General features: G+C 46.8%; 1 pseudogene; it reads right to left on the bottom strand.

The window, feature by feature from the left end:
- Nucleotides 1-4588: 4588 nt before the first annotated feature.
- LOC139756178 (5S ribosomal RNA) lies at nucleotides 4589-4705 on the bottom strand (annotated as a pseudogene).
- Nucleotides 4706-10701: the final 5996 nt, after the last annotated feature.

The raw sequence follows: 10701 nt of genomic DNA, 5'->3' as shown, positions 1-10701 counted from the left end.
ATTCCACTGTGGTGGATGGGATTCAAGATGGGAAGAAAAACAATGCCTTGTGGTAGGAAAGTCAAATGAGGCGCTGTATGTACCTGGAGGAAATGTGTGGAGGGGAGAGGGAACGATACAAAACGTATCAGCAAATATAGATGACATGAAAGTTGGGAGACTCGAGATCCACAGTGGGGAGCAATGGGAATATATCTCGTATCTGAAGGGTAGATAAAGAATCGAGATGTGAGAAGCGTATGTGGTGAAAAAAAAGACAGTAGTTTGATCAGGGATGGAATACTATTTTCACATGTTTCGATCCCCCTCTCATCGCTGCACCACCACTACCACAACCATCCTTCCATCCCTCCTTTCCCCTTAACACCAGTGCCTCCGCCCGTGCGTGCATGCGTGCGTCGGTCTACGTCCGTGATTTCCTGCCTGACCCCGCCGGAAACAACCCAACTGGCAGGGCAGGTCCGCCGCCACGATCGTTTGGTCATTGCAGGGCAATAGGCCGTGCCACACGCGAGCCTCGGCCGATCTACCGGTGCCTATTCGTAGATGAAGGGAGGAGAGAAGGGGAAGAAGGAGGGAGGATACGAAAGAGAAGGAAGGAGGGAGTCAGTAATGACGGTTCAGATGATGTCAGCTAGGCTTTGGGGTCCCGTTATGGCTCCACTAAATGTGAGCACGACATTGTTTATGGCTAGGCTGTGTGGTAGGCCTCGTAGTCTGTGTTGGGGAGAGTTTAGCGGCTCTGGTCTCCCAAAAGACTATCGCGATCGTGAGAGACTTGGAGCTTAAGGTGCTCTCTGGCCAACTAGAGGCGGTCTAGCCACCCAGAAACCTGGAACAAACAGGGACAAGTGAGTAGGCTTGGCGAAACAGGGTGGCGTCGACGCCAAAGAAAGAAAAGAAATGCTGGATGATCATCGGTATCTGTAAATGCTGTACGTCAGGACAGAATGACATTTTTGGAGCAGAATTCTTATGATATTCATGAATTTCATCAGTGATAGAAAGAGGAACTAGATCTGAATTCAGAGGAATAGAAGAGAAAATGTTGATAAAGATGAGAGAGAAATGAATATAACAACGAATGGCTTAACATATCCAAAAAATTCAATCTGTATCCAATGTTTTATGCTTCAGCAAAGCACATATTGACAATTATCTTGATGATTGTCCCCTCTTGCTCGTATGCATCGATCTTTGAAAAGAAAAAAAACACACCCACGATATTCTTAGGGTCGTTCGTGTAAGTTTAATACTGTGTAGAATACCAGAGGAGTATTTACCATCTGGTTTGCTGTCCACATTGTAGTGAAGATATGTCTTATTCACGCCTCCCTCAGGTGAATGCTGGCTGGCTGTGAACTTTACCATTACTGAAAGCGTAATACCTACTGTCTTGCAAGGCAAGGCCCTCCAACCCACCCCCATCTTAACATACGTGCTGGATGGGGACGACTTCAACTCTGGGTGCTCCAACACTCCACCTATGGGATCGAGAACGATACAGTTCCTCCCCTCGACTCACATATAGGATTTAAGACGATAGACTCCACCCCATCACACACATGATGACGACACAATAGCCCCCATCACATGCGCAGACCCCAGGACAAACCACAGGTCTTCAGGTAACCACAAGGCGCACTGGACACGATTGAGACAGCACACACCCACACACACACACACACACACAGAGCTTCAGCTCCGGGCAATAACAAGAAGGCAACAGCAGTCGCAGTAGCAGTGAATTACCTCATACATTTCTCACAAGACGAGAGCAGATGTAAGGAGACAATTGCGCTGCATACTGCTCTTTCCTACATGAGTCTTTGATGATCAACCGTCTTTGCCTGGAGCTCCCCTGTCGTATGTGCTCCTCCTCCTCCCCCACCACCACCAGCAGGAGGACTGAGGAGGAGGAGGCAATGATTTTTTACGAATTTAAACAGTAATCAAGAAAAGGCCGGCGTGTTAAGACTGACTTGAGATCTCTCTCTTTTTGAGAAATTTCTTTTTATGACGTTCTCTTCCTGGAGGTCTGGGGCGGGGCCCCCACGCTGGGGTTCCACCCGCCCCGTATCATGACCGGTGGACATGAGACGCCCAATTTAGAGCGTGTGAAATTATTCATCATTTATACTTCTGGTGAATGATGTATGGGGTCCGGTGAGCGTCATCGCCCCCGAGTGAATACCCGCTAAGCCCCGCCGTTGATGTCACCTCTCTCTCTCTCTCTCCCCCCCCCCCCCCCCCCCCGGGCCATTTTTCATCGTCTGGGAATCAACATGTGCTCAAGTAATTGAAAACTATTCCATGACCTCATTAATGCCACAATAGCAACAGGAGGGGTTGGGGGGGGGGGGGGTTGTGGTGGTGGTAGTGGGTGGGTGAGTGGGTGGGTGTGTGGGTGGGGGGGTTTTGGATCGAGAGAGGCGTGGGAGGTTGAAGGAGGGGGTGTGGAAAGAACCACCTTTTGACCCGGTTCCGTAAGAGTGATATTGGAGTTTCAAGTTAGGGGAGGGATAGGGCGGTTGTTTGGAGGGTATAGAGGGAGAGGAGGAGGAGGCGGTAGTGGGGAGGGAGGGGGGGAGTGAGGGAAGAAGTGCAGTTGACTAAGAGGGGAGGAGACGAGGGAGGGAGGGTGGTGGTTGTAAGGGGATGATTGCCTGTTACATACAGGTTGAACAAAAGCCAGTGACATTACGTACCAGTCAGGCTTTGGCGAGGAAGGTCCTAGGTGTCCCTGGTAAGGGGGACCGTCCATGGTAAGGCCCCCTCCATAGGGCTAGGCCAAGCTTAGCCTAGGGCTGGGCCAAGCTTAGCTTAGGCTAGTAATAAGTATCTATGGCAGCAAGGCTGAGCCTCACTGGGTTGTCCTGCTGAGGCTTCGAGGGTATGTAGACGTCTCATTACCTCCATCGTGAGGAGGTATAGTCGTCTGTCACACCCTGAGGTAAGGTCTTCTAAGCATTAATCAAGAGTTGATCTGACCAAATCTTCATCGTTTGATGTAGCTCTCCACACACGAGAGTCTGGGTTATGCCCGTCATACACCCGCAGGTGAAGGAGCAAATGTCTGCGAAGTCACATAGCGAGTTCGGGAGTGGTTGAAGCGAGCAGAGCAGAATGTTGGAGGAGGATCAATAATCTTGTTAATTGGGTCTTCAGCCGTGCGTGACGTCCGCAGGAATGTCAAAAAGGAAAATTCCAAGATGTGTTTCTGTTTTAAATCAAGTGCCCGTCTTGAAGTCGGTGGGGTGGGGATATAAAGTTCAGACTTTATATAAACGTGTGTTTGTATACAGCATACATATATATATGTATATATATATATATATATATATATATATATATATATATATATATATATATATATATATATATATATATATAAAATGATTACTGCTGTCCCTCAAATCACCCTCGATCGTTAGTGACCTTAAAAACCGACAGTTTCGACGGATCTCCCAAATGCGACGATGGTGTGTGTGTGTGTGTGTGTGTGTGTGTCCATACGCCGAGCTGTCATCTTCCAGTTGAGAGGCCACGGGTCCCCCAGGTGACGACGCTCCTCAAGCGATGCCTCTCTTACAAAAGAGTGTGAGAGGCATAAAAGGGCATGGCGATAATTACAGCGTTCCCAGGCTACCGTTAGCTGGCCGGCCTGACCCCAAGATAAATGCGTGCTCGGCGGATCGACTCGAGGACAAAGGGGCAGGTGGTCGGGGTGCCAATGACAGAGTGCCGGTGTATTGACCTTCTGGTTAATGAGTCACGCCACGGCTTCCTCTGTATGGCTGTGTTCAAGGGTCGTAATCTGCTGCTGCTGCTGAGGTGGTGGGCGTGCGTGGGTGGTGGCTTGGCTGTGTGTTTCTGGGTCATCCTTTTTGCTGGTCTGGTGTTGTGACGTGGCTTGTCCAGGCCTGTGGTTGTCATCCTCTACGAAGGCATACATTTTCCCCCATATATATATATATATATATATATATATATATATATATATATATATATATATATATATATATATTCGTATGAGTCCACGGGGAAAATGAAACACGAAAAGTTCCCAAGTGCACTTTCGTGTAATAATCACATCATCAGGGGAGACACAAGAGAGAAATATAACAGTCAGTTGATATACATCGAAGAGACGAAGCTAGGACGCCATTTGGTAAACATGTGATTGTCTAAATCATGTGTTTCATTTTCCCCGTGGACTCGTACGAATATCTTGATCACTCGCAAAATTGTGATCCTTTCCAATATATATATATATATATATATATATATATATATATATATATATATATATATATATATATATATATATATATATTCTTTTCTTTCATACCATTCGCCATTTCCCGCGTTAGCGAGGTAGCGTTAAGAACAGAGGACTGGGCCTTTGACGGAATATCCTCACCTGGCCCCCTCTCTGTTCCATTTTTTTGAAAAAAAAAAAGAAAAAAAAAAGAGGGGAGGATTTCCAGCCCCCCGCTCCCTTCCCTTTTAGTCGCCTTCTACGACACGCAGGGAATACGTGGGAAGTATTCTTTCTCCCCTATCCCCAGGGATACAAAAAATTAAATGCCAACAGCATCTGGTGTTTCCAGGCGGTCACCCATCCAAGTACTAACCAGACCCAACGCTGCTTAACTTCGCTGATCGGACGAGAAGCGGTGTTTTCAGCCTCTAGGCTATGGGCCCATAGCCTAGCGGTAGCATTCCCGCCTGTGACACAGGGATCCCGAGTTCGATCCTAGCTGTTGGAGGTTTGTATGTCCTATATATACATATATAAAATAGGCAACCAAATAATGTATAGTTAATCATAGAAGACCATTGTATACAGACTGATACATTTCTCGTGTATCTTACACAACCACATTGCCGTGCACAACCCGGTATCATCAGTGTAGCATGTTATACACGACCTCGGATCGATGTCTCCTCCTACAGTATGTCTCCGGAAGCCATTGTATAAAGTGTGTGCATCATGAGGAGTCATATTATACCGTTGCGTGTCATGCGGGAGTGGCGTATGGGCGTGTATGGCTGGCCCATCAACCTTCATCATGTGATATTATGGGGTAAGGAGAGGCAAGGTCTTGATTGTCTTGGAATTGGAATATTACTCCAGATCTGGCGTGTGTGTGTAAGTGTGTAAGTTATACGTTATAAGTGTACCTAGCAAGTTGTAAGTGGTTAGGTGTGTCATTGGCTTCAGAGTGAAGTAGAACACGCTGATTTTTCTAGTTAGAAAATGATGGGTCTGGTTTATGGCCTCGAAATTCTTAAGACTATGGGATTGAAGGTTTGAGTGTTTACAAGGTCTATCTGTAAGTCATAAGATTTAGGGAAAGTAAAGTCTCCCCTTATTTTCTTTTTCTGGCCTTACAGCTTATTGAGGGACATCCCCCGCCGCTAAGCTTTATGCTTCGTGGTCAGGAGTTGGGGGGAGAACACTATGTGTTGGACAAGGAAGGTGTGTAGTCAAGATAAAGAAGGGAACTTTCGGAATGTACAGGTCTCTGGTGTAAGTTTTATGGAGGTGTGGAGGTGGCTTTGTGGTGACGTAGTTCTGGTGCCTTATTGATAGACTCCCGGCAGACTTAGAAGGAGGGGGAGGAGGTGAGGAGGAGGAGGTTGTTGTATCGTGATGTTGTGTGTTGGTTTGGGAAGGATAATCAGCTGACAAGAGCTGTTCAAGGTGTGTATATCGGTGGATGACCGGAGCTTCCCTGACATGGGTACTGAGGCTTCTTCAGTGGAAACTGGGTGTGTTCCATATTTTGTGTTGCAATTGAGGTTTTGTGTTGCATCTCCGTTGACTTTCTAAGTTCCAACTTATTTTGAAATGTTGCTTCTCTTAAGTACCATACCAACAGGCTTTTCCTTAAGTAATATGTTGGTCAGCGAGACTTTCTTAAAATCAGACGAATTTGACGTCATTGAAAATCCCAGAGCCTTATTTATTTTTTTCCTTTTTTTTGTAGTTTCTGTAGCTACAGCATGCGTGATCTGGAATCAGTGTGAGTGGAGAGGAGGGAATAGTGTACTAACAAGGGTAGTCATAGCAGGGAAGAAGAAATAGATGTAGTTTTCGCGTTCTCTGAAGATTAGCAAGAATGTATACATATTTTAGCAAGGCTTGCTCTAATGCATGCAGCTCTTTTGTTTATACAGCCTGTTATTAAAACCCCGGTGCAGTATCCAGTTACCCTGTCGCAAAGTTATACACACTACACCCCTAGTGACACAGTTGCGACATTGTTCACATTTGTGTTGTCGTCCCGCGTCTCTCACAGCCTTTAAGGCTGGGATTGGTGTGACTGTCCAAAGCTGGTGTGTGTGTGTGTGTGTTGCTTTACGAACATTATCATCTCCTCTGTGGCGTTCGTCCTGCCTAAGAGACGTCCATGCTTATGGCACCGACAAGAGGTGTGGGGAAGGAGAGGGTAGGAACGTCTGCTGCTGCGTGAGATATAAACAGCGTTAGTGACGGGACGTTACCTTGTGGCACCCCAGTTATTAATGGAAATTTCGGTGACGTTGCCCAGGGTTTATGGTTATGACGGGGGCGGTGAGCTGCACGCGAATATTACACAGTAAAATTCTCTCTCTCTCTCTCTCTCTCTCTCTCTCTCTCTCTCTCTCTCTCTCTCTCTCTCTCTCTCTCTCTCTGTAATTTCTGACATGCCTATCTGTCGCGGTTTGTATTGGAGGCCTCTCGTCCACATATCGTCGCGGCCTTCTGCTTATGTCTCATTGTGTGTGTGTGAGCCTGCGGTATATCATCCGTCGTCGGTCTCTGATTAATATATCTTTTTTTTCTCTGCAGCGATCGAGCTTGCAGAGGAAGCGCTGCTTCCAACCCTTAGGGAAGGCTATAATGACTGCGGTTGTAGTGTTTCTTTTCTTCTTTTTTTTTTTCCTGGGTGTCAAATAATTGACCCAAGTGCATCTAAAAGGGTAGTTGGGTCGTTAGTACCATGGGTCAGTATCTGGCATTCCTGGTTCGGGGAGATATGTTAACCTGGCCTTATCAAACCTTAGGGGAAACTGTCCTTTGTTAAGAATAATGTTGTGGATGTCGATAAGGTACTGGAGGCCTTTTTTTTTTTCTTTAAGGTAACGAACTACCTTGTTCCCTGTCTGTTTGACTCGTCCCCTATGAGCTGTGTGTGTCGTTTGGTCGTTAGGATGGCTGTCCGTAACTCTGTGTCAGTTGAGAGTGATTGGCATTTGACGTGGGCACAGCCAAGATGGATTTATCGTCTGGTACGGGACGAGTCCTTCCTTATGATAGGTCAGTGATCTAAAACTTCTCTTTCGTGGTCTTAATTATGGTTTCGTTCTTCTCAAGGTGTACGTTTGAGGACAGCCCTATGATCATTCATTGCCACACCATGTCGTATTGATTATCTATATTTTCATTGCTAAATGTCAGGGTATTTAATGATGCCTAGTTCCCTCTCTCTCTCTCTGTAGCAGCCGTAGCCCCTACCAGACAGTTTTTTTGGGGGCGGTATTGTGATTGTGTCTGGGGATGTGGTCGTGTTTACCTCCTACTCCATAAAAACCCTTACATCCTTGTATCGTCTTCTACAACTCCTCGTCGCCACGTCCAGATGGGATGTCTTGTACAAACGTCAACGAAGCTCTCAACACCTTCTACAGGAGGAACCAGGTCTTCTTACTTATATGCCCAGTTCAGGAGAGCTTGATTGGTATTCCTTGTGTAACATGTTTCGGAAGATTCACACCTTCAACACTTATATGCAAAGGCATATACGTCTCGTTTTGCAAACGGAGATGATATATATAATGAAGTTCCTCGTGTTCTGGTACTTTCCACACAAATTATTAAGTGACTTTGAATCGCGACATTTGCATCATAAAGCACTTCAAGATAGTTTAAAACAAAAAGCTTCTAGTCCTAATATTTAGGGAGATGTTTATCATTTTGGTCTGATTTTCATAGGTCATCTATTAGATGCTGATTTAGAAATAGAAGAGGAAAAGTCGTCGGAGATTGCAGAACTTGGACCTAACATGTTTGTACATCACATTCTAAGTAAGAGCTTTGCTTTGTGATGTCCTGCCACATAAAAACAATTCATGTCCTGTATTATTTCGAACATGAAGTTAAAGAAACTCGTATATGATATTCCAGAAATAATGTATTCATATCTACCACATCATTCTCACGTGTTGTGAGACTTTGGGGTTAAACCATAGTTCAGATTATTCATGTAGCATTGAGAAGCAAGTGAAGCCTTAAAGGTAATATACATACAAAGAGGGAATGGCCCCCACTAGGAAAGGTAAACAGTACCTAACACCACGGGGAAACTGCAGGTTATAAGACACAAGTGATCACACTGGCTTTGAGACAGGGCGTTCGCCACCAGTTAGTCGTCCTCTTTGAGATCTTCGTCCATAGCTTCCTTACCAGGAACTACATCAAGGCCTTGCCAAGTGACCCGACGCTCGTTCAGCTGGACTACCACACAAGGTCTTGTGACACAGCTTCGCTCTTGAGACTTGTACGTGTTTGTGTTTGCTAAAAGGCTTACCTTGTGTCCTCTGCCTTCGGCTGTCTTATCTGTGTTGGATCTGTGTGTTGCCCTGATGTTGAGATGTTGTGGGCAAGCGGTATGTGTTGCCTTGGAGCTGAGTTACAAGATAGAGATTGCTTCCATTCCTTATGTGTGTCTTTTATGTATATATATTCCATGTTTCTTTTGGTTTTGTGTACATAGCCTCTATTCTGTCTATTTACTCACTCGGTAACTTGTCTTCTAAAGACATGGTAATACACGGTAATACAGGAGGGAAGGAAGATTTCCCGCTCCTTTTAGTCACCCTCTACCACCCTTGAACCCCGGGGCGGGGGATTATAGATATATGTAATGTTGTCCTGCCTCACCACCCGTCTTCATCCAGTGCCACAAGACCTAACGACCAAGAGGAACGCACCCTGGCGCCTTTTTGCACCCTGTACATCTCCCATCACCACCACCACCACCCTAACTAACCCCTCCTTACCCAAACCCTTCCCCCTACCTCCCACTCAGACCATCGGCTGTAGAACGTCAGCAAAGTACAGCTTGCAACGCCTCAGTCAAGTCCCACCTCCCTCCAAACACACCCCCTCACCCCCACTTAAATATTCATGCAATTACGTCCAAAACGCCAACTAGGATCCTTCAGCTAGAAAATCAAAGCGCCTAAATTGCCTTCCTAATAGTAAAAAAAAAAAAAAAAAAGGGAAAAAGAGAGAGAAAAAAAAAGGGAGATCTTTGCCGCGCGGGTCCCGCCAGTTGTCTAGACCGTCTGCTTTCGCTTCCAAAACTCGTCGGGTCTCTGGGGACTCAGACCTGTGAATATTCTCACTTTGAGGGGGAGGAGGCGGCGGGAAGGGAGGCCGGGAGGGGTGGTGGTGGTGGTAGGGCAGTAGAGGCAGGGCCGTCCTGAATCTTCACAGGCTTACGGACTCTTCAGCAATGTATCGTTCCACTTGCGGTTTCCTCCCGCCGCTTCGAGGGGGCCCCACTCCTCCCCCTTTGCTTTTGAAGATGAATAGACGAGTCTTCCTCACGGGTATAGGCGTCTGTATCTGCTCTGCAGACAGACTATAGGTAGTCCTGCAGGCAGAGAGAGAGAGAGAGAGTCGAGGTGAAATGGCTACAAGGAGACCTGGGTAGCGAACGCCGCCACTGAGAGAGAGAGAGGGAGGAAGTATCGCCACTTTGTTTCTCTGACACTTACCCTGATTTCGGCAAAATGGCTTCCCTGTACAGTTTTTCAACGCCGATCTTATTCGACTCTTACGGTCTCCAGCCTTTGAGTTTACCGACCAAATGCGTGTGGGCCGTCGGGAGGAAGGTACCCCCCGACCGACCTCGTCCGCAGATTCCCCCCGAGCTGGAGTCTCTCTGCCCAAGAACCACAGAGGCTTCGCCGCCAGGTCGGCAGAGTTCGCTCGCTCGCTCGTGGGCGGAGTTCGACGCGCCCGCCACCCGACCATCTCTTAACACCCAACTTGACTCCACGCCCACACCCCTTCAGAGACCTGCCCCCCTTAAAACCTATGCCCTTTCTAGGTATAGTTCTTTTAGCTGTAATTAGAAGAGAGTATATGGTAACTGTAAAAGAATAGTGGCACGTCTTGTAAATGACGCTCCTCTGATGGCTGTCACGTTCGTGGCATGGAAGGTTTCTGTTTACAGGTCATAACCTCCTGCTGAGGTTGTGTATGCCACTGACATCGTACCTCCTGCTGAGGTTGTGTATGCCACTGACATCGTACCTCCTGCTGAGGTTGTGTATGCCACTGACATCGTACCTCCTGCTGAGGTTGTGTATGCCACTGACATCGTACCTCCTGCTGAGGTTGTGTATGCCACTGACATCGTACCTCCTGCTGAGGTTGTGTATGCCACTGACATCGTACCTCCTCTTGACGTCATCCACTCTCAGACGACCGTCTTCTTTCCTCTGACGTCAAAAGAATTTTCCACTTAGCTTTGTGACCACAGTTGACATCTGTGATCCTTCATGACGTCGCACTTCCTGATGATGTCATGATTCCCGGTTGATGTCAATAATTGACGTCGTACTTAGGGGCCAATCTCGTCCTCCTGATTGATGTTACAGCTCCTCCTCGCGCCTCTAGACACACGTACACATGGTCGA

This window comes from Panulirus ornatus, chromosome 20 (genome assembly GCF_036320965.1).
Source record: "Panulirus ornatus isolate Po-2019 chromosome 20, ASM3632096v1, whole genome shotgun sequence".
NCBI lineage: Eukaryota > Metazoa > Arthropoda > Malacostraca > Decapoda > Palinuridae > Panulirus > Panulirus ornatus.
This window is presented reverse-complemented; position numbering and strand designations above follow the sequence as displayed.